The 24,305-nt window shown below is 39.7% G+C and overlaps 1 non-coding gene across 1 annotated transcript; it reads right to left on the bottom strand.

Moving 5' to 3' along the window:
* Nucleotides 1-1,585: 1,585 nt before the first annotated feature.
* On the bottom strand, nt 1,586-1,690 carry LOC115862707 (U6 spliceosomal RNA). The gene has a single exon (XR_004043192.1). It is a non-coding gene; the product is annotated as a U6 spliceosomal RNA (small nuclear RNA).
* Nucleotides 1,691-24,305: the final 22,615 nt, after the last annotated feature.

The following is a 24,305-nucleotide window of genomic DNA, read 5'->3' as shown; positions in this document are numbered from 1 at the left end:
GAAAGACCTTTTAAAATTGCAATTAGAGTGAATTTTTTTGTTTGCTCATTTATCTGGTGAGTATAGTTATGAATTAGTGTGTTTTCTTGGTGTAAAAGTTGTCAATATACTTAAAATTATAAAAATGCTCACTCTATTTTAAAATTGAAATTTTACTGAGATTATTATAGATTTGCATTCAGTTGAAAGGACTGATACAGAGAGATCCCATGTACCTCTTCCTAGTTTTCACCAGTGGTAACATCTTGCAAAACTATAGTATAATATTACAACCAAGACCATGACATTGATACAGTCCACATATCATTCAGATGCCCCCAATTTTACTTGTACTCATTTGTGTATTATTATATATTCAGTTCTATACAATTTAATCACATGTATATGTTCGCATATCTACCACCACAGTCAAGATACAGGACCTTCCATCATCACAAGAATTTCTTGTACTGCCCTTTTAAAATCATACTCTCCTGCTTCCCATTCTCCATCTCTTGTCCCTAACTCCTGCATTTATAACATTTTGTCATTTGAAGAACAATATATAAAATATGTAGTATGTAACATATAGAGATTGGATTTTTTCTTCGCTCAGGTGATTTTCTGAATATCCATCCAAATGACTGCATGTATCAATAGTTTTCTTATTTTCATTGCTGAGTAATATTTCTTGTATATATGTACCACAATTAAACCCTCCATCTGCTGAAGACATCTGAGCTGTTCTAGTTTGGGACTATTATGAATAAAGCCACTACAAGCATTCACATGCAGGTGCTTGTGTGCACATAGTTTTAATTTCTCTGGGATAAATACCCAAGAGGGTAATTTGGGGTTCCTAGGGCAATTTCATGTTTAGTTTTATAAGAAACTTGCTGAACTGTGTTCAAGAATGGCTATACCATCTTACATTCCCATCAACAAAATAATAGTGATCCAGTTTCTCTACATCCTTGCTAGCATTTGGTAATGTCACTATTTTTTATTGTCACCATTCTGATCTGTATACAGTGATATCTCATTATGGTTTTAATTTGCATTTCCCTGCTGGCTCTTAATGTTAAACATCATTTCATGTGCTTATCTGCCATCTGCATATCGTCTTCATTGAAATGTCTGTGTCTTTTGCATATTTTCTAATTTGAGTGTTTGTTTTGCTTAACTATTGAGTTTTACATGTTCTTTATATACTCGAGATACTACTCCTTTGTTGGCTATGTGGTTTGCAAATATTTCCACCCAGTTTGTTACTTCTCTTTCTTTCTTCTTCACCTGGACTTTCACAGAGGAAAAGTTTTTAAATTAGATGAGGTCCAATTTATCAAATTTTTCTTTTATAAATTGTGCTTTTGGTGTCAAATCTAAAGACTCTTTGCTTAGTCCTAGATGCCAAGGTATTTTTATTTTCTATTTTTCCTAAAGGTTTTATGTTTTAACTCCATAATCAATTTTGAGCTAATTTTTGTATAAGGTGTGAAGTTTAGTTTGAGTTTCATTTTCTTGCCTATAGATGGCCCCTCATTCTAGCACCATTTGTTGAAAAGGCTATCCTTCCTTCATTGAACTGCTTTTAATCATTTGTAAAAAGAATATGGAACACATCATGACTTTGTTTATCATCCTTAAGTAGTGGCCATATTAATCTTCTCTGTATCATTCCAAAATTTTATTATATGCACTATCAGAGTGCATACTGCTCATGTGTTTTGACTCATCATTTTCACTTATGGAAATTCATTTCTGAAAATGAAGTAATATGCCCAAGGCTATTTAGTACAGCATTATTTATAACAGCAAATAAAAGGAGGGAACATGTCCAAAAATGGTAGACAGGTAAAGTGTGTTAGTCATCCATTGCTGTATAACAAATTGCCCCAAAACTTAGTAACTTAAAACAACAGCTTATATCACAATGTCTCTGATATCGGCCCATGGCTTACTTGGATCATCTAAATGAGAAAGACTGCTCTCAGATGGCAGCTGAGGCTGAGGTCTTTCTCTGAAGTTTCAACTGGGAAAGGATTCATGCCCAAGGTCACTCATGTAGTTGTTGGCAGGATTCAGTTCCTTGCAGGTTTTTGGACAAAGGGCCTCAGTTCCTCTTTGGTTTTTGGTCAGAGCCTACCCTCAGTTTATTGCCTTGTGGGCTTCTCCATATGGCAACTTGCTTCATTATAATGAACAAGCAGAACAAATGCAAGAGAGTGCTAGGAGTCTTTTGTCACCTAATCACAGAAGTGACTTCTCATTGATTTTGCTGTATTGTATTCATTAGAAGCAAAGTGCTAGATCCAGCCCACACTCAAGGTGAAGGGATTACATAAGAATGGGAATACAAGTAGGCAAATATTTGGGGATCTACATCAGAAGCTACCTACCACAATAAGTAAATTACTACATGTTTTTACAATTCAATATTATGCATCCATTGAATTTACCCCAGTAATTACATGGGGTATGGTATTGCTGTCGTGGGTAATGAAAAGAGCCTCAGTGACTTGTGATTCAACATCAAGTATTCTAAAATATGTTGAACTGGAGCACCAGGGGAAGATGAGAAAAATATTAGATAGAAAAAAATATTTGATAATGGCTGAGAATTTTTCAAATTAACTAATAAAAAATAAACCTCAGATACAAAATCTCAATGATCTTCCAGTAGGATAAAATAAAAGCAAGTCACACCAATGAATATTATATGGTAATTTCTAGAAATCCATGATAAAAAGAGAAATCTTTAAAGAAACCACAGAGAAAAAGATTCTGAGAAATAAAGATAAGAATGACAGTTTACCTCTTATCAGAAATATTGAAAGTCAGAAGACAATGGAATAATATCTTTAAAAACTAGGGAAAAAATTGTCAACCTAAAATTGTATATCCAGTGAAAATACTAATCAAAATGGAAAATAAAATAAAAATATTTCAAGTTAAAAAAAACTAAGAAAATCATCACCAGTTGACCTGTTACACAAGAAGTGAAGGAATTTCTTCAGGCTAACAGGAACTGATACAAGATGGAAACCTAAGCCTACATGAATGAAGAGCCCTAGACATGGCAAATACATGGACTAAATATTAAATACATTTTCCTCATTTATTAATTTCCTAAACAACATTTGACTGTTGGAAGAAAGGAAATAACATTGTATTGTGGAGTTTCAATATATGTAGAAGTAAAATGTATGTCAACAACAGCAGGAAGAATGAGAGGGTAACTACTAAAACCAACAAAGAAGTTCAGACATGAATAAAGGATAAAGAATGAAATACTAAAATTTTTCAATTAGTCTTAGAGTAGAAAAAAAGGAACAATAAGAAAATAGAGAACCAATATGATGGTAAACTTAAACCCAACAATATTACTAATAATATTAAATGCTATTAATATTAGACTAAAAAATGAAGACCAAATTATATACTGTCTACAAGAAACAGTCTAAATATAAAGACACAGATAAGATATATGTAAAAGGATGATAAAATGATATATAAACAACAAGAATGAGAAAGGCGATGCAGCTATATTATAATCACACAAAGAAGATTTCAAGATAAAAATATTTCAAAAGAGAAACATTTCCTACTGACAAAGGGTTAATTGATCAAGAAGACATACTGAGTGAATGTGCATATAACAACAGATCTTCAAAATACATGAAGCAAAAATAGACAAACTAGTGGGAGAAACAGACAAATTTAGAATTATAACTGTAGACTTTAATTCTCTCTCCAGTAGTTGATAGAAGAAGTTGACTAAATAAATAAATAAGAAAAAGTGATATTTGAATATTACCAACCAATTTAACCTAACAGAGCTGCATAAAACACTGAATTCAAAATCAAAATGCATATTTATTTCACGTGAGTATAGAAAATTCACCAAAATAGACCATATGTTGAGAGATTAAAGAAGAATCAATAAATGTTATACCTTGAAATACAGAGTAATTTTATGACTATAATAGAATTATTAGAATTAAATTAAAAGTTAGAAAATATGAAATACATCTTTTTTAAAAATCCACAGTGTTTGGAAATTAAACAAAATCTTCTAAATATGTCATGGATCAAAGAAAAAATCACAATGTAAATTGTAAAATATTTTAAAAGGAATAATAATGAAAACACAATGTTTTAAAATTTATAGTATACAACTAAAACACCATTTGAGGTAATGTTATAGAATTAATTGCTTATATTAGAAAAATGAAATGGTTTAAAATCAATAGACCTAATTTCCAACTGAAAAGTCTAGAAAAAGAATAAATTAAATCAAAAGTAAACAGAAGAACTAAAGATATCAAAGGAAATCAGTAAAGTAGATCATTTCTTTGAAATGATAAATAAAACTGCTAAACTCCTAGAAAGACTGATCAAGGGAAAAACAGAAACACAAATTACCAATATCATAAATAAGAGACATTATTATGGCACTTACAGACATTAAAAGGATAATACAAGAATATTATGCCAAAAATTCAAAAATTTGGATGAAATGGAAAAATATTTGAAACATGCAGCTATCCAAGCACATCCAAGAAATGTAAAAGTATGAATAGTCCTATATCTGTTAAAGAAATTACTTTCACCAATGAAAATCCCCCACAAAGAAAGCTCCATAATGAGATGGCTTTACTGGTGAGCTCTCTCAAATATTTATAGAATAAATAATATCAAACTTTCACAAATTCTTTCAAAAAGTAGAGGAGAAGGGAACATTTTACATATTATTTTATAAAGTCAGCATAATCCTCATACCAAAATCAGAGGATATTATAACAAAAGAACAGAACACACCAATATCCCTCATCAACATAAATGATAAAATCCTTTACAAAGTATTATAAAATTTAATCCAACAATATATTACAAACATAATACATCTCAAAAAAGTAATATTATTCCCCCAAATGTAGGACTGGTTTTACATTTGAAAATCAATTGCAATTTACCACATTAAAAAATAAGCAGAAATATTGTATAATCATCTAATAGATCCAGAGCAAAAACCTTTGATAAAATTCAACACAACCTCTTTTCAGCAAAGTAGAAATAGTAGGAAAATTCCTCAATCTGTTAATGGGGTTCTGCTGAAAACTTACAGCCAAAAACACACCTAGAGGTGAACAACTCATACATTTCCAACTAAGATTAGGAATAAGCCAAGGATGTCTGCTTTCATTTTACTAGAAACCCCAGACAATTCAATAAGGCAAAGGAAAAAGGAAAAGGCATAACAAATGGGAAAGAGGTAATAAAGCTATGCATATTCACAGATAACATTGTAATATACAGAGAAAATCCTAAGAAAATTACCCCCTAAAATATTAATTGAAATAATAAGTGAATTTAGCAATATCACAATATATATACAAGGTGAATATACAAAATACAATTGCATTTTTACATATTAGCAATAAAAGTATTAGCTTATACAATTTTAAAATAGCATTAAAAAGACATAATACTTAAGAGATAAATTTATCAAAAGTTGTACAAGAAATTTGCCCTAAAATCTACATATAACTACTGAAAGAAAATTTTTTAAATCTAAATAAGCAATGAACTAATCTACTTTTTAGATTGAAATTCTCAATACCTCCAAGATGCCAATTCTTCCCATTTTGATCTTTTCATTCAATTCCATGCCAAAAAATATACAAGAATCCAAACTGTAAAGCTGATTCTAAAAATTATATAAAAATCGGTCTAGTAGAGCAAAAGCAATTTTGAGAAAGAAAAACAAAAGTTATTAATGCTTGTTACAAAGAAATAGTAACACTGTGGTTTTTGTATAAGGAAAAACAAAAAAATCAATAAAACAGAATAATAAGTCTAGAAATAGATCCACATCTAAGAGTCAACAGATGTTTGACAAAGGCACCAAAGTAATTCAATAGGAAAATAATAGTCTTTTCAACAAAAAGTTCTGAAACATCTCAATATCTGTATGAAAAAAAAAGATGATCTTTAAGACCTACCTCACACCACTGACAATAATTAATTTAGTGTAAACTGTAGTCTAAACCTAAAGCTAAAACTATAAATCTCCTATTAGAAAAGTTAAGAGAATACCTTCATGATCTCAGAGCCGGTAAAGATTTCTTAGTGAGAACCCAGAAGCATCTATTATAAAAGAAACATAGATAAATTTAGCTCCATCAAAAGTTAAAACTGCTCATCAATAGATCTTGATAAATAAAAGAATACACAAGGCAAAGACAAGGAGAAATATGGCAAATGACTTGCATTTAGAATATACAAAGAAATCCTACAATGCAATAATAAGAAAACACTCCATTACTACTGGGCAAAAGACTTGAACATACACTTCACAAAGATACATGAATGGCAAGTATGCACATACCAAAGGGCTCAACATTATCATTAGGGACATGCATACTAAAACATTAATGAGATACCACTTCAAACTTTAAAATGATGAATTAAAAAAGAATGACCACACCAACTGTTGTTGAGGACATGGAGCACCTGGAACTCTCATACACTGATGATGGTAAAAGTGGTAAAGCTACTTCGGAAACTACTCTGGCAATTTCTTATGAAATTACATACATACCTACACCATGACCCAAAATTCCACTCCTTGGTATTTACCTAAGAGAAATTTAAATGTATATTCACAAAAATACTTGCACAAGAATGTTAGTAGAAGAAAGGAAGAAAGAGAGGAAGGGAGAAAGGGAGGGAGGAAGGAAGGAAGGACAGAAGGGAGGGAGGAAGGGAGAGAGGGAGGAGGGAGGGAGGAAGAGAGGAAAGAAAGGAGGGAGGGAGGGAGGAAGTGAGGAAGGGAGGGAGGGAGGAAGGGAGAGAGGGCAGGAGGGAAGAAGGAAGGGAGGGAAGAGGAAGAGAGGAAAGAACGGAGCAAGGGAGGAAGTGAGGGAGGGAGGGAAGGAGGAAGAGAGGAAGGGAGGGAGGGAGGGAAGACGGGAGGAGAGAAGGGAGGGAAGGAGGGAGGATGTGAGGGAGAGAGAAAGGGAGGGAGGGAAGGAGGAAAAAGGAAGGGATGAAGGAAGGAAATAAGGGAGGGAGGGAGGAAGTGAGGGAGGGAGGAATGGAAGGAGAGAGGGAGGCAGGAAGGAAGGGAGGAAGAGCGGAAAGAAGGGAGGGTGGGAGGGAGGGAGGAGAAAACGAAGAAAGACCCAAATATCCCCCATCAATAGAATAGACCAATAAATAGTGGTGTTTTCATACAGTGATGTACTCCTCAGCAATGCAAGAATAAAATATTAATACATGCAACAATGGAAGAATCTCAAAACTTTTTTCTGAGCAAAAGAATGCACACTGCGGGCTTCCCTGGTGGCGCAGTGGTTGAGGGTCCGCCTGCGGATGCAGGGGACACGGGTTCGTGCCCCGGTCCGGGAAGATCCCACATGTTGCGGAGCGGCTGGGCCCGTGAACCATGGCCACTGAGCCTGCGCGTCCAGAGCCTGTGCTCCGCAATGGGAGAGGCCACAACTGAGAGGTCCACGTATCACAAAAAAAAAAAAAAAACAGAATGCACACTGCATGATTCCACTTATATGAAACTGATAAAACTAATTGATGATGTTAGAAATCAGAACTGTGGTTGCCTCTGAAGAGAGGCAGTCAACATTTACTGGGCAGGGTCATGAAGCAACTCTGGAGTGTGTTGAATGCCCTATATTGTCATATGGATATGCACATTTCTTCAAAACTGATCAAACTTCACATTAAGATCTATGCATTTCACTGTACGTTAATGGTACTTCAGTAAAAGTTTTAAAATCTTAACTGATAATCCTCTCTTTTTGGCAAACTCTTGCTCATTAGTTGTAGTCCTCAAAATGAATCCCCCCCCAAGACCCCACAATCTCATTTTGCATCTGCTAACCTGCCAAAAGAATGAAATGGCAAACTCCAATCTAATATAGTTCCACGTGCATTTTTTTCTCCATCCATATTCCCCTGCACCTGCAACACGGCACATATAAAAAGAATAGGTAAGAAAACCAGATGGAATCTCATCCAAACTTACTACTGAAGATAGTTCCCAGGTGAATGGCAGTACCACATTTCTTTCATAGGCAGGCAGATACAACAGTTTAAATACCTGTTTCTGAATAGTTTAAAGACTTCTCTGGCTTGAAGGTTTATTAAGTTTTCATTAAATTTTGATTTTGTCCTGTTTGTAAGTGCTAGCTGGTTCATACACTTGAAATAGCAAGTGCTAAAACTGTTCAATATATTTGGTCATCAAAAGTCCCTCCCATCTTTCCCCCAAGCTTAGTCAAAATCCTCTGTGGAGTCTCAACCTCCACGGCCTCTGGGCAGAGAAATCTCTAAGCAGAGAGTTATAAATGTCTCAGGAAACTCACTACCTGGGGACGTCCCTGGTGCCGCAGTGGTTAAGAATCTGCCTACCAATGCAGGGAACACGGGCTCGAGCCCTCATCTGGGAAGATCCCTCATGTCCCAGATCAATTAACCCCTTGTGCCACAACTACTGAGCCCGCATGACACAGCTACTGAAACCCGCTTGCCTAGAGCCCGTGCTCTGCAACAAGAGAAGCCACTGCAATGAGACGACCGTGGACCGCAACGAAGAGCAGCCCCCACTTGCAGCAACTAGAGAAAGCCCTCGGCAGCAACGAAGACCCAACGCAGGCAAAAATAAATAAATTTATTTAAAAAAAAAAAGAAACTCACTACCTTTAGGTCTGAGGTTTCACAGTTTCCTACACCCCATCCATCTTCCTGACTGTGACAACAGATGAAAAATTCTTGAAATGAAAGAGAGCTGGAAAGTCATATTTGGGCTTGGGTCAGTAACATCAAGTTTCTCTTTGAAACAAGTTCTCCAATCATGCTAATCAATAATTTTAAAAAGCTGCAGAAGTCAATTTCTAAATTGTTAAGCAAGAAAAGTAAAATGCAACCAATGATGTTCTGCTTGTTTTGGAATTTCAGTGAAATTGTCATCCTTATTCTAAAAGACAAACATGTAGGTAGCACACATCAATCTATCTTCTTAGACCCAGAAGTTGCACTATCCTCAAACTCTAGAATGAGTTGAATGCAAATTATTAATTTCATGGTAAAGCCAATATAAAGAGATAGTGATAAGAAAAAATGATTATGTTCTCTCAGGTAAGTCCTTTGTGTGTTTACAGCCATTATTTGTCTCCTGGTGATCTGTTAGTCTTCATCAATCCTTGCTACTTTGAAATGAATTAAGGTCCAACTCCTAGGAGTTTGCTGAAGGAGAGAATTCCAGAGACTGACAAACATACTCCTAACTGCCTCCTTCTCAAACTCATCCTAAACCCAGCTGTTTATCTGATTGGGTTGTGGAGACTAGGTCCCTTTAGACATGTGATGCCATGGTGTCACAGGATCCAGGAGATCTAGTTACCTATCCCAACTCAATCACTGTGTAAACATGGATAAGTCGTTCACTCTCATTCTCCCTCATTTTCCTTATCGGACAATATTTGGTTGGTGAGTCTAGAATTATAGAGTCACTTTGTGTAAAGAGTCATAAAAATATAAACCAACCAAGAGGACCCATCTCAGTGTTCCCCCACCTAACTCTCAAACTTACCTGCAACTGTTTCTATTTTCTTTCCTTCCTCCCTGTTAGAGTGAGCAGCTTTCCTCATACCTAAGACCAACTGCTTCAGCTGTGCTTGGGATCCCAGTCCCTGTCTTATAGGAAATGGCTACACATTTGAATCACCTGGTGAGCTTTTATTTTTAAAAAATACGTCCCAGCCTCGCTCCAGAAGGGAGATTTGGGGGATAAAGATAGTGGCTGAGACATCAGCACTTTTTCAAAGTTGTCCAGGCAATTTAAATGCATGACCAGAGTTGAAAAATTATGATCTAGAAAAGATTGTGTGATTCATTATTGCTCTGTGGGTGCTGATTCCTTCCTATTAAGAATTTAGACAAATGTCTCCAACTATGAAAACCCCTCCCTCAACTCCCCCCCATCCCCAGCTATCTCCCAAATCTCTCCTCATGATATATTACCATTTTTACTTGTTGAACTTGATTTGCTTTAAAAAAAAGTAAAGTTAAGAACCTTTGCATCTATGTTCATGAGGAGTATTGGACTGCAACTTTCTTATACTGTTTTTGATTCTTAGTATCAGGGTTATTCTGGTCTAGGAGATGGAGAATAGTCTCTTTTCTTCCATTTTCTGCAGGAGTTTGTGAAGAACTGGTATTATTTCTTCCTTAAATGTTTGGCAGAACTCACAGGTGAAACTTCATGGCTGGGAGTTTTCTTGGTGGGAAAGTTAACTAAAAATTGATTTGCTCTAATAGATATAAGGCTATTCAAGTTATCTAATTCTTCTTGAGAAATCTTTAGTGGCTTGTGTCTTTTATGAAATTTTTTTATTTCATTTAAGTTGGCTAATTTAGTTTCATAAAGTTATGAAAGTTTATAATATTGCCCTACTATCTTCTTGATATCTGTAGAAATTGTACTCTCAATCCCGATGTTGGAAATTATTGCCTTTGCTCTTTTTGTCCAGATCAGAATAGCTAGAGATTTGCTGATTGTATTAAATTTCTCAAGGAACCTTGTTTTGGTTTCATTTTTTTTGTATTTTTTTTCTGTTTTCTAACTCATTGATTTCTACTCTGATCTATATTATTTCATTTCTTCTTAGTTACATTTCCTCTTCTTTTTCTAGTTTCTTAATTTGGAATCTGAGGTCATTGATTTGAGACCTTTCTTCTTTTATAACATAGATGTTTGGTGCTATGAATTTCCCTCTAAATGCTGCTTTAATCAGCGTCTCATAAACATTAATATATTGTGTTTTCATCATTCAGTTCAACATACTTTCAAATTTCCATTTTTATTTAAATTTTGACAAACAGGTTAGAGTGTGTTGTTTGTTATTTTCCAAATATTTGGGGATTTTCACATATTTGTCTGTTATTGATTTTTAATTTACTTCCATGTGGTTAAAGAACATATATTCTATATGATCTGGATCCTTTCACATTTACTGAGTTCATTTTTATGGTCCAGAATATGTTCTATCTTGGTAATGTCACATGTACTGTTCTTGGATGCAATGTTCTATAAATGTCAATCTGGTAAAGTTGGTGGACAATGTTTTTCAAATCTTCTATGTCTTTGATGATTTTCACTCAACTTATTTTATCAATTAATGAGAGAGGGACTTCCCTGGCAGTCCAGTGGTTAGGACTTCACCTTCCAATGTAGGGGGTGTGGGTTCAATCCCTGGTCAGGGAGCTAAGATCCCACATGCCTTGCAGCAAAAAACCAAAACATAAAACAGAAGCAAAATTGTAACAAATTCAATAAAGACTTTAAAAATGGTCCACATTTAAAAAAAAACTTTCAAAAAAATTAATGATTGAAGGATGTTGAAATCTCTGATTATAACTGTATATTTGTCTGTTTTGCCGTGAAGTTCCTCTTGCCTACACTGTGGCCTGGAACCTCTTTCCAGGCAGTGAGCTGGGGCAAGCATAGGGTTCATTTTTTCTCTTAGGAATATTTGTCTTTTATTGCCTAATATTCAATGCCATTTTTTGATGTAGATTTTGTCCTTTTATTCTGACAGGAACATAAGTCCAGACCCTGTTACCCCATCTTGGCTGGAATCTGAATTCTAGGTAGTAATTTTTAACACCTACTTCTTTCTCACCTCCATAAAACTCCATGAATTCAACTCCAAATTATCTCTTGGTTGTATTCATTTCTCCTCATTTTCATTGTCTTCACTTTAGTTCAAACCATCAACTTTTCCCCCTTATTTGCTATAGCCAGTGATGTCCAATGGGTTTTCCTCCATCCACTTTGTCTGAACCCCTTCCCAGTCTATTCATCCCAGAGCACCAAGGAAACCTTTATGAAAGCACAGCCACATCATAGTACTTCTTCCACCCCTAAGATCTTGTAATGCTTCTGTTTACTCAAAGACACTATTAAAAACTGAGGAGATAAGCCATAGACTGGGAGAAGATATTTGCAACATATCTAGTCAACAAATTATTATATCTGGAATATATAATTATTTTAAAAAATAAAGAAGAAGAAATCAAAAATGTAAAGCAGCCATTCATAAAAATGATCCATAAAAATATGAAAAGATACTCTACCTCTTGTTAATCAGGGAAATGCAATTTAAAACTATAATGATTCACCAATTTCTTCCCCATAAATAGGAAAGTTTTGAGAAGTTTGACAATATCAAGTGTTGGCAGGATATAGAGCAATAATAGGAATCACAATATGCCTATGAATTAAAATGACCACTCTGGAAAAAAAATGATATTTGAAACTTACATATCCCATGACCCCAAATTTCTACTCCTAGGTTTTTAGCTGAGAAAAACGTTTATATACATTTATAAGAAAAAGAATATACATATATATGCATATATACCTGAATCACTTTGCTGTACACCTGAAATAAACACAACATTGTAAATCAACTATATGCCAATAAGGAAATATAAATATAAGAATGTTCATAGAACTATTGCTTATAGTTGCAAAAAAAACGTTTGTAGTTTCATCAAAGGAGAATGACTATTCATCTAATGGAATACTATGAGGCAGCAAAAATGAATGAATTATGGGGAGGGTGGGGGAGGGAAGGATTAGGAGTTAAGGGTTAGCAAATGCAAACTATTATACATAGGATGGATAAACAACAAGGTCCTACTGTAGAGAACAGGGAACTATATTCAATATCCTGTGATAAACCATAATGGAAAAGAACATGAAAAGAATGTATATATATGTATGTATATATATAACTGAATCACTTTATACCTGTATACCTGAAACTAACACAACACTATAAATCAACTATACTTCAATAAAATTTTTAAAAAATGAAAAGTAAAAGAAAATGAATGAATTACAGAAACTGATACCATTATAGATGAATCTAACAAACACTATGTAGAGCAGAAGCAAGGTATAAAAAATTTCAGATAGTGTAATATCAATTTTATGAAACCAAAAAGTAAGCATACCACGGTATTTACTTAGAGACACATACATATTATCATAGTGGGTAGTGTGAGATGAGAGCTTAAGTGCAGATAGGTTATTGGGAGCTGATTCTAGCAAACACCATAGGAGAGAAGGGAAGTGAGAAGGCAGGAAAGGTAGCCAATAAGGGTGCACTATTAAGCCAGCTACCATCAAGGTAACTGGAGCTGAATCCTGCAGAGAAACTCAGTGCCCCAGGATATCTCACCAGAAGGATGAGGGACCTGGATGGAGTATTTATATACCAATTCCTGCCCCTTTGTTTGAGGGCTGCTGGGAAGAGGCATTAATTCCCCAGTAATTCTGGCCAACCACAATGGGGACAAAGTAGACTCTGATGGCCAGAGAAAGTCTAGGCAAAACGCAGAATGCTACTGCTGGAAAGTGGGAGTTGATCCCAACACCACACTGAAATGGGAAGGGCAAGGGGATATGGGCAGAGTGCTGACAGTGGCTGCTGTACATAGTGGACCAAGAGTATAAACCCAGTAGAGGAATGAGCACGCCGCATCAAGTACAGAGTTTACTCTTGAGATTAGAAGGGGACTTAATGAGGAGAGACACAAATGCACTGATGCCAGGTGGTGGGCACCTGCAGGAAACAGCAGGCACAGTCAACGGGATAAATCAAGGGACTGTTTACAAAGGTGAGGACAGGGTTCTGGGAGAACACAGTGTTCTTAGGATTTTTCTCACCAGCTGGGCTAAGGAGACAAGGACAGGGGAGCAGTTCCAGGGACCTGAATTCAGGAAAAACCTGGCTGTAGGGCGGGAGCCAGAGGCATAAACATACCCTCACACATTGCTTCCTCTAATCTCTGAACCCAACAGGAAGCCAGAAGGAGGCCCAGAAGAGTCAGTCCTCTGGGGCACAGGTCAGGTGGAGAAGGGTAGAGAGTTGATCTGCAGGCAAAGAGATGTTGAGCACATCTCTTTGGTGTGGCTTGTATTATTTTTCATATTGTTGAATGCCTTACATACTGCTGAATACATTTTGAAAATACATCTTTCATGTGTTAAGTTGCCTTGTTCATAAACACCAAAGCCTAATATGGCCACCTGGTTTTCATCCCAATCCAGGTTTACAATTTCAACCAATATCATCTCCCTTGCTCTTTCTTTTGTCACCACTGGGCTCCTTTGTGGTCCTAGACATCTTCCATCCTCTCCTGCCTCAGGGTTTCCATGCTTGTGGCTCCGCTGGCATAAAATATTTTCTCACCTCATCTTTTCTCAGCCCAAGCTTAAACCTCAGGCTCCAGTTTAAAGGTCTCACCCCAAAGATGCCCTTCCTCTTCCCTGGGATCCCTAAAGTCCATCTGGTGGGTGCATCCTTGTGTGTCATTACACTTTCATAGCTTATTTACAAAATCAACAACACCCACCATATACTTAATGGCCAAGACCTCCTTGGGTTCTGGGAAACATAGACAAAATAAGAAACTTGGTTTTATTCATCACACAGTACCTGCCACCCCAATGGAGACTGACACAATGTTCAAGCCTCACTCAGGGAGAGAAAATGGCAAAGATTTTGGAAACCCTAGTGTTAAAGTATCTTGTCCTGGTTTCTCACCTCATAATTGCAACATGTCCCAGGGCCTTCACTCCTTGGGCCTTCACATGCCTAACACCACTGCCTCAAAAGGGCTGCATGGAGCTCGGAAGTTCTCAAATTACTAAAGCAAAGCTTACCTCTCAGGGAACCTGAGTTGCCATCAGAAGGCAGAGCAGCATGACTATGGGAGTCCAGAAGAAATTAGTTGGAGTACAGACAAAAAAGAGCAAGTTGTAAACCCAGAATGTGAACATCTAGGCTTTTGTGTTCTCCTGCCTAGTGGAGGTGATGTGTGAGAATGCAGAAGACAAACATTTGCCATCCACAATTGCAATTCTGTTTGAATATTATGCGTCATCGTGGCTCATATTAAGTCTCTGAATATCAAGTCAGCCCTCCGCAATTTTTTTTGTGTGTGTGATACGCGAGCCTCTCACCGTTGTGGCCTCTCCCGTTGCAGAGCACAGTCTCCGGACGCACAGGCTCAGCAGCCATGGCTCACAGGCCCAGTCGCTCTGCGGCATGTGAGATCTTCCCTGACCGGGGCGCGAATCCGTGTCCCTTGCATCGGCAAGCGGACTCTCAACCACTGCGCCGCCAGGGAAGCCCAGCCCTCTGCAATTTTAACCAATGAATATATTTTAGTAATTTAGAGCCTTCCCTTTTCTTACAAGGGGGCCAGAATCTACCTCCACAACCCTAGAGCCAAGCACAGTGCCTGATTCACAATGACAATTGATTATTTACTGAAATATAGAGTCTGCAGTCAGGTACCTGCCCACAGCCAGGAGTCTGTTGCATGGAGACAGCAGCCAGGCGTAGAAATGAAATCTATCTCAGGTCAGTAACAGCTCATTCTGTCAAACCAGAGTACTGAGGACAAAATAACAGCTTAACTGGAATGAAACAGTAGGAAAGAGGAGCTAGGGGAGGGTGGGGGAGTGAGCTGGAGACCCTGCGGGGATCCAGAGCCTGGGCCCCCCTACCCTGTCATCCTTGGAGCCAAATTGGTTTTGGGACTGGGGAGATGGAGAACCCAGGGCTGAGTGATGCCCTCTCAGAATCTCTGGACTCCTCAGGTCACTGGCACCTTCCTCTGCCAGAAACACAGCATGACGGGCATCAGGCCGTTGATCCCTGTGGGCCAGGGCTGCCACAGGAAGAGACCACTGAATTAGAAAATGGTGACTTTCTTTAAAATCACAAATCAATACCCTCTGCTTCTATGAAATTTAGACAGTGTAGAAATGAACAACAAAGAAAATGATAATACCACCCAGAATACCACCACCTAACGAAAACTACCGCTAACATTTTGCGTTTTCCTTCCACATTTCTTTTTCATAAAAATGTGGAGTGTGTGTAATCTGTGTGCAGATTGCATGTGCTGTGAGTTGTGTGTCATATGTTGCTGTGTTGTACGTTAGTGTTGCAGATGTTATGTGGTTGTGTGTTCTGTGTGCAGCAGAATTAGTGCCTGTGTATTTGCGTATGGTGGGTGTATGAGTGTGCTGTGGATGTAATGTGTGTGTGCGTGGGGTGTATGGTGTATGTATTGTGTGCTGTGTGCTGTGCACGTGTTGTATCTATTGTATGTACCATGTGTTTGTCATGTGTGTTGTGTGTTATTTTGTGTTTGTGCATTGTGTGGGCACGTGTGGGAGGTGGGTGTGTGTTGGGCAGGCTGTGCTATTGTGGGTGTGTGTATTGTTTGGGTGAGTGGCTCTGGGTGTGGCTGGAGCCTCTGTGGTCAGTTAAGCAGGCTGATGGGAATGGCGTCGTAGCCATTTCAGAATTTTCCCCTTCTTACGGCAAATGAGATGGAGTTCCAGGTACCAAATTGGTATAGATTTTCCTTTAAAACTAAGTTTAAACATTTAAAAGGAAGTTTATTTAAACAAAATATGTAAAGTGGATAATCCTTTAGGAGGAAATTTGGGAAACCCCATACTAGAGGATTTTGAATCATCTCATCCTCCATGATTCTGTGATAAAAATGCTGAGCGTTTCTTCTGGAAACTTAAAAGACCTATGATGAAATTTACTATCAATCTTAATAAAGAGTTAAGACAGAATTAGTAGGCCCTCTGACCAGTCAGTCTGAAACTGGATGGCCCTCTCACCCCGGGGCTGGCAGGACTCATGGGCACAGTTGACCCCAGTGACATCATGGCAGGAAAGGGGACAGCCCAGGCCCTGGCCCCAACACTGCTAAGCAGTGTCTCCTAGTGGCCTTCTTCCTAGGTAAAACCACGATCCCGAGGATGGAGCGCCGGTCTCCATTGTGTTGTGGCCTCTTCACTCTCTCTCCACCTTCTCAGGCAGAATAAAGACCAAGGTTCAGGGCTTCAGGAAAGAACTCGCGAGGGCCTTAACCCCAATGTGAACCCCAGGTGCCCTGTGACGGAGCACCCACCGACACTGGGCTACAGCAGGCCATGGAGATATCCTGCTGGACCCTCCTTAGACTTCCTTGACTGTGGTCAGCAAGACCCCACACCTATATGGAAATAGAATGTAAAAAAGAATGGCTTTATGAATATGTATAACTGATTCACTTTGCTGTACAGCAGAAAGTAACACAACATTGTAAGTCAGCTATACTCCAATTAAAAAAAAAAAAGACCCCACAGCAAACATTTTATATGGTGTCTGGCAGTTTACACGTTGCTTTTATTCACATTCATGGATTCCCCCAAACAAAGCTACGCAGGGGATATGACCATTGTGCCAAGCCAGGGGCCGTGTGTGTGTGTCTGTGTGTGTGTGTGTGTGTATGTGTGAGTGAGTGTGTGTGTGTGTGTGTGTGTGTGTGTGTGTGTGTGTGTCTCAGGAGAGCTAAGGCAGTGGTGACTTTGGGTATCCAGAGAGTTGGGTCAGGTCCAATCACCTCTGAGTTTCTTATGCCTTGATAACCAAGTAAAGCCCTTCTTTAGTGTCACATGGTTATTAAGGAACAGAGTTGGCTTTAAACCCAGGGGCTCTGATCCCAACCCTCCTAATACCGTCTTCTGCACCAAGACCTCCCTGAGTGGATGTGGCCTCCAGGGGACTACCCCATCCCCCCAACTTCCCCTCTCCTACCCAACCTCGCTTCTAATGGGAAATACCTTCTCCCTCTGAAGAGTCCCATGCTGGCCACACCTTTCTAGGCAGAGAGCAATTTCTCCCTGAGACAGGCAGGGAACATAATGAATGAACAAGACCTTAAGGAAAGAAAGAGAGCAAACCATATTTTTCTTTCTTTTGAGATAAAAATAATATGCCTGCACGTCAGAATCTCCCATGACAGAGCTAATGTCCAGGAGCAAAATGAGAAAATAGCAACCTCCTCTTTCTAATGTGAACATAACAACAGGCCCGTCTGACAACCAAAGAGCCCCAGAAATCCCTCCCGCATGCAGCTATGCTGGGAGAGCTCTGAGAGTTCTAAAGGAAATTCTTTCTTTTGCTTCATTCTAACCCTCTTCGTTATGTACAGCTAGAAAATATCTGTAAAAATTAACCTAAAGCTTAATGGTTTATGTAAGAATGCCTTAATAAAAATATGTTGGCAAGGTTATTGAACTGTACAATGAAACCCCTCCCACTCAATACTTTTCAGTCTAATTTCTGTCTAAAGCTTATTCAGCAAACCAAAATGCCAACACTCTCCTTCAATTTCCACTTCTTTGAACCTGCTAATTTACGAATAAGAAAGGATTTATTTGTCTTATTAGCTACGTGTAACCTCTTCTCAACAAAGTAGCTTTAAATACTGAAATCCTCAGATGCCCAGAGAGCCACCAAATATCTGAAGAATGACTTTGATTTCTTTCTGCAAGCTGTGTTTGATTTACATCAATTAGGGCCTCCACATAAGGTATCATATAACAGGAAGGCTAATAACCCAGAAATAACCTCATTAAAAGAGACAGCACATCGGTCTAAACAGAATGAACTCTAAGCAGAAAAATTAGTGACCTGGAAAGTAGCAGGAAGAGGTAATGGCAGTACCAAGAAAAAATACATTCCCGTTAGCAAGTCAAAGGAGGAAGCACCAGCAATAAAGTAAAAATACAATAGAAGCAGAAGAAGAACATTTTTTTAATGTTTTTAATCTGTTCAAATCCTGTAACATAAAATTTATATGGCCCTGTTCAAAAATAGTCTCTGAAATCATGCATGTATTCCTTGTAGCCTCAAACATGAGATTCTACGCCCAGCCTGTTCATATGCCAGATGGATTGACTGCATCTCCGTGGCCAGGCGGGTTCTGGGGCTCTGAGTTTTCCCCCCATCATGAACAGTTTTGCAGGTTGGTGAGCTTCCTTTTGACCCTTATCCACCCGATCCCAGTTCATGCAAGGTCTTTTTATCACACTGAACTCTGTTCCATGGCACGAACCATCAGGGAAAAAACTCCCCCTCTGCCTCTCCATATCGATTCCAAGTGCCCTACCCTGGATTCCCACATTACGGGAGCAAAGTTTGCCAAGAAAATGACTGTTTCCATGAAGACTCACACATGTGGTTTGGCTAATTTAAAAAAAGAAGAGAAGAAAGAAAGTGGTTGCATCAGACACAGACAATTTCTAATGGCAAGAAGACAAACAATGGGAGAAAATATTTGCAAATGATATGACCGATCAATAAGGGATTAATATCCAACATATATAAACAACTCATACAACTCAACATCAAACAAATGACCTGATTTTAAAATAGGCAGAAGAATTGAATAGACATTTTTCCAAAGAGGAAATGCAGATGGCCAACAGGCACATGAAAAGATGCTCAACATCGCTAAGCATCAAGGAAATGCAAATCAAAACCACAATGAGATATCACCTCACACCTGTCAGAATGACTATCATCAAAAAGTCTACAAATAACAAATGTTGGCAAGGATGTGGAGAAAAGGGAACCCTCATACTCTGTTGGTGGGACTGTAAATTGGGGCAGCCACTGTGGGAAATAGTATGGAGGATTTCTCAAAAAACTAAAAATAGAACCCAGCATTTCCACTTCTGGGTATATATATGAAAATAAACAAAAACACTAATTCAAAAAGATACGTACACCCCAATGTTCATAACAGCATCATTTATGATTGCAAGATATGGAAACAACCTAAGTGTCCATCAAGATGAATGGATAAAGAAGATGTGGTATGTATACAATGTCATACTACTCAGCCATAAAAAAAGAATGAAATCTTGCCATTTGGAGCAACACTGATGGACTTGGACGGCATTATGCTAAGTGAAATAAGTCAGAGAAAGACAAATACTATATATATCACTTATGTGTGGAATCTAAAAAATACAAAAAACTAGTGAATATAGCAAAAAAGAAGCAGACTCACAGATATAGAGAACAAACTAGTGGTTACCAGTGGGGAGAGAGAAATAAGAGGCAATATAGGGGTAGGGGAGTAACAGATACAAACTATTAGGTATGAAATAAGCTACAAGGATACGTTGTACAACACAGGGAATACAGCCAATATTTTATAATAACTATAAATGGATTATAACCTTTAAAAATGTGAATCACTATATTGTATACCTTTAACTTAAATAATATTGCACAGCAAATATACTCCAATTTTGTAAAAAGATGAAAGAAGCCATAAAAAAAAGAAGACATGGAAGAAGGAACATATCCATGCTGGACTCAAACTCCTGGTATCTGGAGCGTCTGGCTCTCCACAGGAGATCCCACAAGGTTACATTCATGTGGTGTCTAATTCCTGAGCAAACAGAGTGATGCCTACACAAAAAAATCATAACTGAGCTTTAAATTGATACACGTTTGTATATAGCAGATTAAGACTGGGATTGCAATTGAGTCAGTGGGAACATCCTGGTTATCTCTTACTCAAATTTTCCATTGGCCATTCCTGGGCAGGTAAAGCAACCAGATAGAAATCACTTCTCCAGGGACCCTTGGCTTTGGAGCAGTGCTTCAGCAGCAGGAGACACAGGGCCCTAAGTCTTTTCTCAGCCCAAGAAGAGAAAGATGAAGGCCGCCATGAAGAGCAGAAATCAGAGGCCTGGAAGACCCAGGGTAGAAGGCTAAGGCCTAAGCCCCAAATGGCCCACGCTGGGGCCACCAGGCTTCAGGGCCTCGGGACCAAGCAAGGGCTCTCCCTGGTCATTTAGTGTGTGTTATTCCTCTCCTATGCCACCCTGATCCAGCACTTGGGTTCATCAGAGTCCTGGGCTCCCAAGCAGAAGACCTAATCTTGGGTTGAGGTTGAAGGATCAAAGAGGGAAAGATGGGAGCAGCTGACTGTCTAAAGAAGTCTGACAGGAAGTCTGGTACTTCCTGCATCCAACCTTTCTGCTCCAATCTGGCCCCCACAAAATCACACACGCAGATGGGCATATGACTACGAGACATGTGGCCTGGACCACTAGGTCAACACAGTGCTCCTGGCTTCAAGCCCACAATCCCCTTCCTTTCCCAAACGAACCCTCTGATCCAGCCTGTCCTCCTCTCCTCACTCAGGCCAAACTCATCCCTCCCTTCCCGCCTTCATCCTCATGCCCCTTCCTGGCCCCACCAATGCCACCCAGAACCCTCCTTCCTCCCCTCCTATCCTTGTGGACACAGTCCCAAGGGCCAGCTCCCTGCCCTTCCCGATGGCTCTGTCATTTCCAGAATCCCATGGTCCCTCCCTCCCCTCCTTTTTTTCTTTCCTTTTTTTTGGTTTTGTTCCTTAACTATTCTCAAACGGTGACTAAAGAGAGAGAATGCTGCTTCTCCAGGACAGGGACCATGGACTTGGGTTCTTACATGGGCCAGACAGGGAATTCCGTGCAGGGGATTGGGTGAGGATGCTGTGAATGGAGGGACTAAAGTGGGCAGCTGTTGCTGTGTTGGACCAGTGCTGCCAAATATTCTCTTTTACTAAAAAAAATATTAAAGCCAGAAATGAGGATTTTTGTGTGAAATCTCCTAGAGCTGGCAACCAATCCGATAGCAATTTTAAGCATGAGTTGGCCAACTAGAGTCTACTGGTGGCGAAACCAGCCCTTGGCCTATAGGCTGCATGCTCCCTCCCAGGAGATAGAGGGCAGCTCCCTGCAAGCAGCAGGTGCCCACCTCTCCCCCCAGGTGCATGAGCTGTGGCCTGGGGGTGGGAAGATGTCACAGGCTGGGAAGAATCCAGGGCCATCTTGCTCCTTATCTCCCAGGAAGACACAATCCTTCCTCCTCACGTGCCCGCCCACTGCGGGTGGGGACATCTTGGCTTTCCTCACAGCATCATTAAGGCATAGAAAACAACGCTAAAGTGTTTCATTTGACTTCGTGAGGATTGCCAGAAGAGCTAAGAGCTTCTTAAGCAGACTCCTTCCAAGCCATTTGAGCCCCTTCTATAAATAAAGCTTTAGACAATTTCGGAAAAGCATATTTATTTATCTGATAGATCATAACGGTTCCTTCGGTGCCTTTAGCCCTGTGGTGTGATCTTCGAGCACTTAGCTCCCTTTCACTTAGTTAGGCCACTTTCTGGGAAGCAAAAAAGGTGTTAACCCCTTGGACGAGCAGACGCCCAACATGATGGGGTCCTCCTCGCAGTGGGTCTCGCTCCGATCCGAGCCATTAACATGAAGGCGGCAGCAGATGCCAAAGGAAATTATTAATAAGCAGAGGCTGGATGACTCCAAGCCAGCAAAAACATTTCTAAAGTGGCTAACGGCTAAAGGAAAGGGGCAGAATGAGGGAGGAGGAAATGGTTGTGTCCTTCTCAAAACAGCAGGTAGGGAAAAAAAGGAAAAGGAAAGACAAACAAGTCGGAGACAAGTGATTATAAAGGAAACAATTCTTTCCCTCTTGGGTTTCACCTGCCTCAATTTCTGGTCCAAGAATTGCAGCTTTTGTTGGCTCAAATTGTGCAGAGGAATGCTTTCTCAGCCTTTAACATTATTGATACTTGGGAGCTGGAAAATCTTGGTTGTCAGGGGCTGTCCTATGGGTTGTAGGATGCTTTCTAGCCTCCCTGGTCTCCACCCACTAGATGCCAGGAGCACCCTCCTCTCCAGGTGTGAGAACAAAATGTCTGCAGACATGGACAAATGTCCCCCAGGGGAACAGAATAACTCCTAGTTGAGAACCACTGGACTGGACATAGAGGTGAACTTGAGAATCAATGCACAAGAAATAGCAGAGATCCAGAGCCTTGGAGAGAGCCAACCCGGGTTCAAGTCTCAGCTCCACCAGCTCTATGGTGACCTTGGTCAAATGACTTCCCATCTGGGTCTCAATTTTCTCATATGTAAAGTAGGATGATGCTCACCTTGCCGACCACATAAGATTACGCCAGAGTTAAAATGTCACTGGTATCATGTTCTTAGCACCAACTGCCACACAATAAGAAATCACATATCACCTATTATTATTGTAATATTTATTATCAGGAAAATGGTCTCTGTCACAGCTTAACACACATGTTCCAATCCCTTTAACCAGCTGTCCTCCATCACAAGAAACCTTTGCTATGTGATTAGTATTAACAACACCTCCCCCAATAAATAAAAAGTTATATTCCGTGAAGGCCTGCCACAGACCCTTAAACTACCTGTATTAGTTAGGGTTGGTTGTAAGTGACTGGAATCCACTCTTAAACAGAAGAGGGTGTCCTAGAATGCTGTGGGGCAGCCTCAGCTTCCATAATCAAAAAGAAAGGCTGTTAAACCAGGGTCAGCAAATGGCAGAACCAAGGCAAATCTGGGGGCTTAGTAGCGGGGGTTAATCCATGATCCTGTCCGAGTGCGGCCTCTAGAAACAATCTGTACCGATCTTTTTGTTTCAGTTCCTTCATCACCTTGTTCAAGATTCAAAGTCCCAGGAGAGAATATGACTGGCTAGGCTGGGACCACACGCTGACCCCTGGCCGGGGTGGGATGGCACTTTGATTGACAGGCGTACTAAGGCCGTCCACAGTGGGGGAACAGGAAGTGTCTTTTTCTAAAAGGAAATCGGAGTATCATTTCTCCCAAGAATGTCACAAGGATATTGGGGGCTGAATGGGCAGAATCAACAAATGCTCACCATACACTGTACCCCAGAATGCACCCGTCTGCCCTTTGCTGGGGCCATAGCTGTGTGTTCCTTCAGCACAGAAAGTAGAAATACCCCCACCAATTCAGGATTCACTTCGTACTCCATCACAACCTCCCAAATAAGGCCCCATCCTTTACAGGGCTCTGACATCCCAGACAAAGGAGAAGGCCGCCATTGGAGAAGGTGGTGGACGAGAAGGCTGGGGCACTTAGTCCTCTGGCCAGGAGCAACGCCTGGCATCATTCGTCCTCCGGGCTCTGAGGCCTATGCCCTGGGACCCCTCTCCAGTCAGCATTTCCTCACCTCACTCCAGAGGGACAACATCTGGCCTCTTCACTCAGTCTTCCCCACCCCCACTCCATTCCCACACGTGTTTGATTCTTGCCTCTGAACGTGAAGATGAACTTGATACAAGCACACCTGGATGTAAGTCCCTGGAGCTAATTAATCGAAAGTCTCCTTTATGAAATAAGCCCACAGACAAGCCCAGGAATGAACATGGCCTCCGTGGGTTTGAAGCTGAATGTTGAGCCGAGTGAGAGAGAGGGGTGGCGGGTTTGGAGCTATTGATTTGTCAAGATGCGAAACCCAACCTGTGAGCCATCCTTTCTGCTGAGGTTACCATTTAGGTCGGAAGATGCTCTTGGCACT

This window comes from Globicephala melas, chromosome 19 (assembly GCF_963455315.2).
Source record: "Globicephala melas chromosome 19, mGloMel1.2, whole genome shotgun sequence".
NCBI classification, from domain to species: Eukaryota; Metazoa; Chordata; class Mammalia; order Artiodactyla; family Delphinidae; genus Globicephala; species Globicephala melas.
The sequence above is the reverse complement of the archived record's forward strand: the minus strand, read 5'-3'. Positions and strand labels throughout refer to the sequence as shown.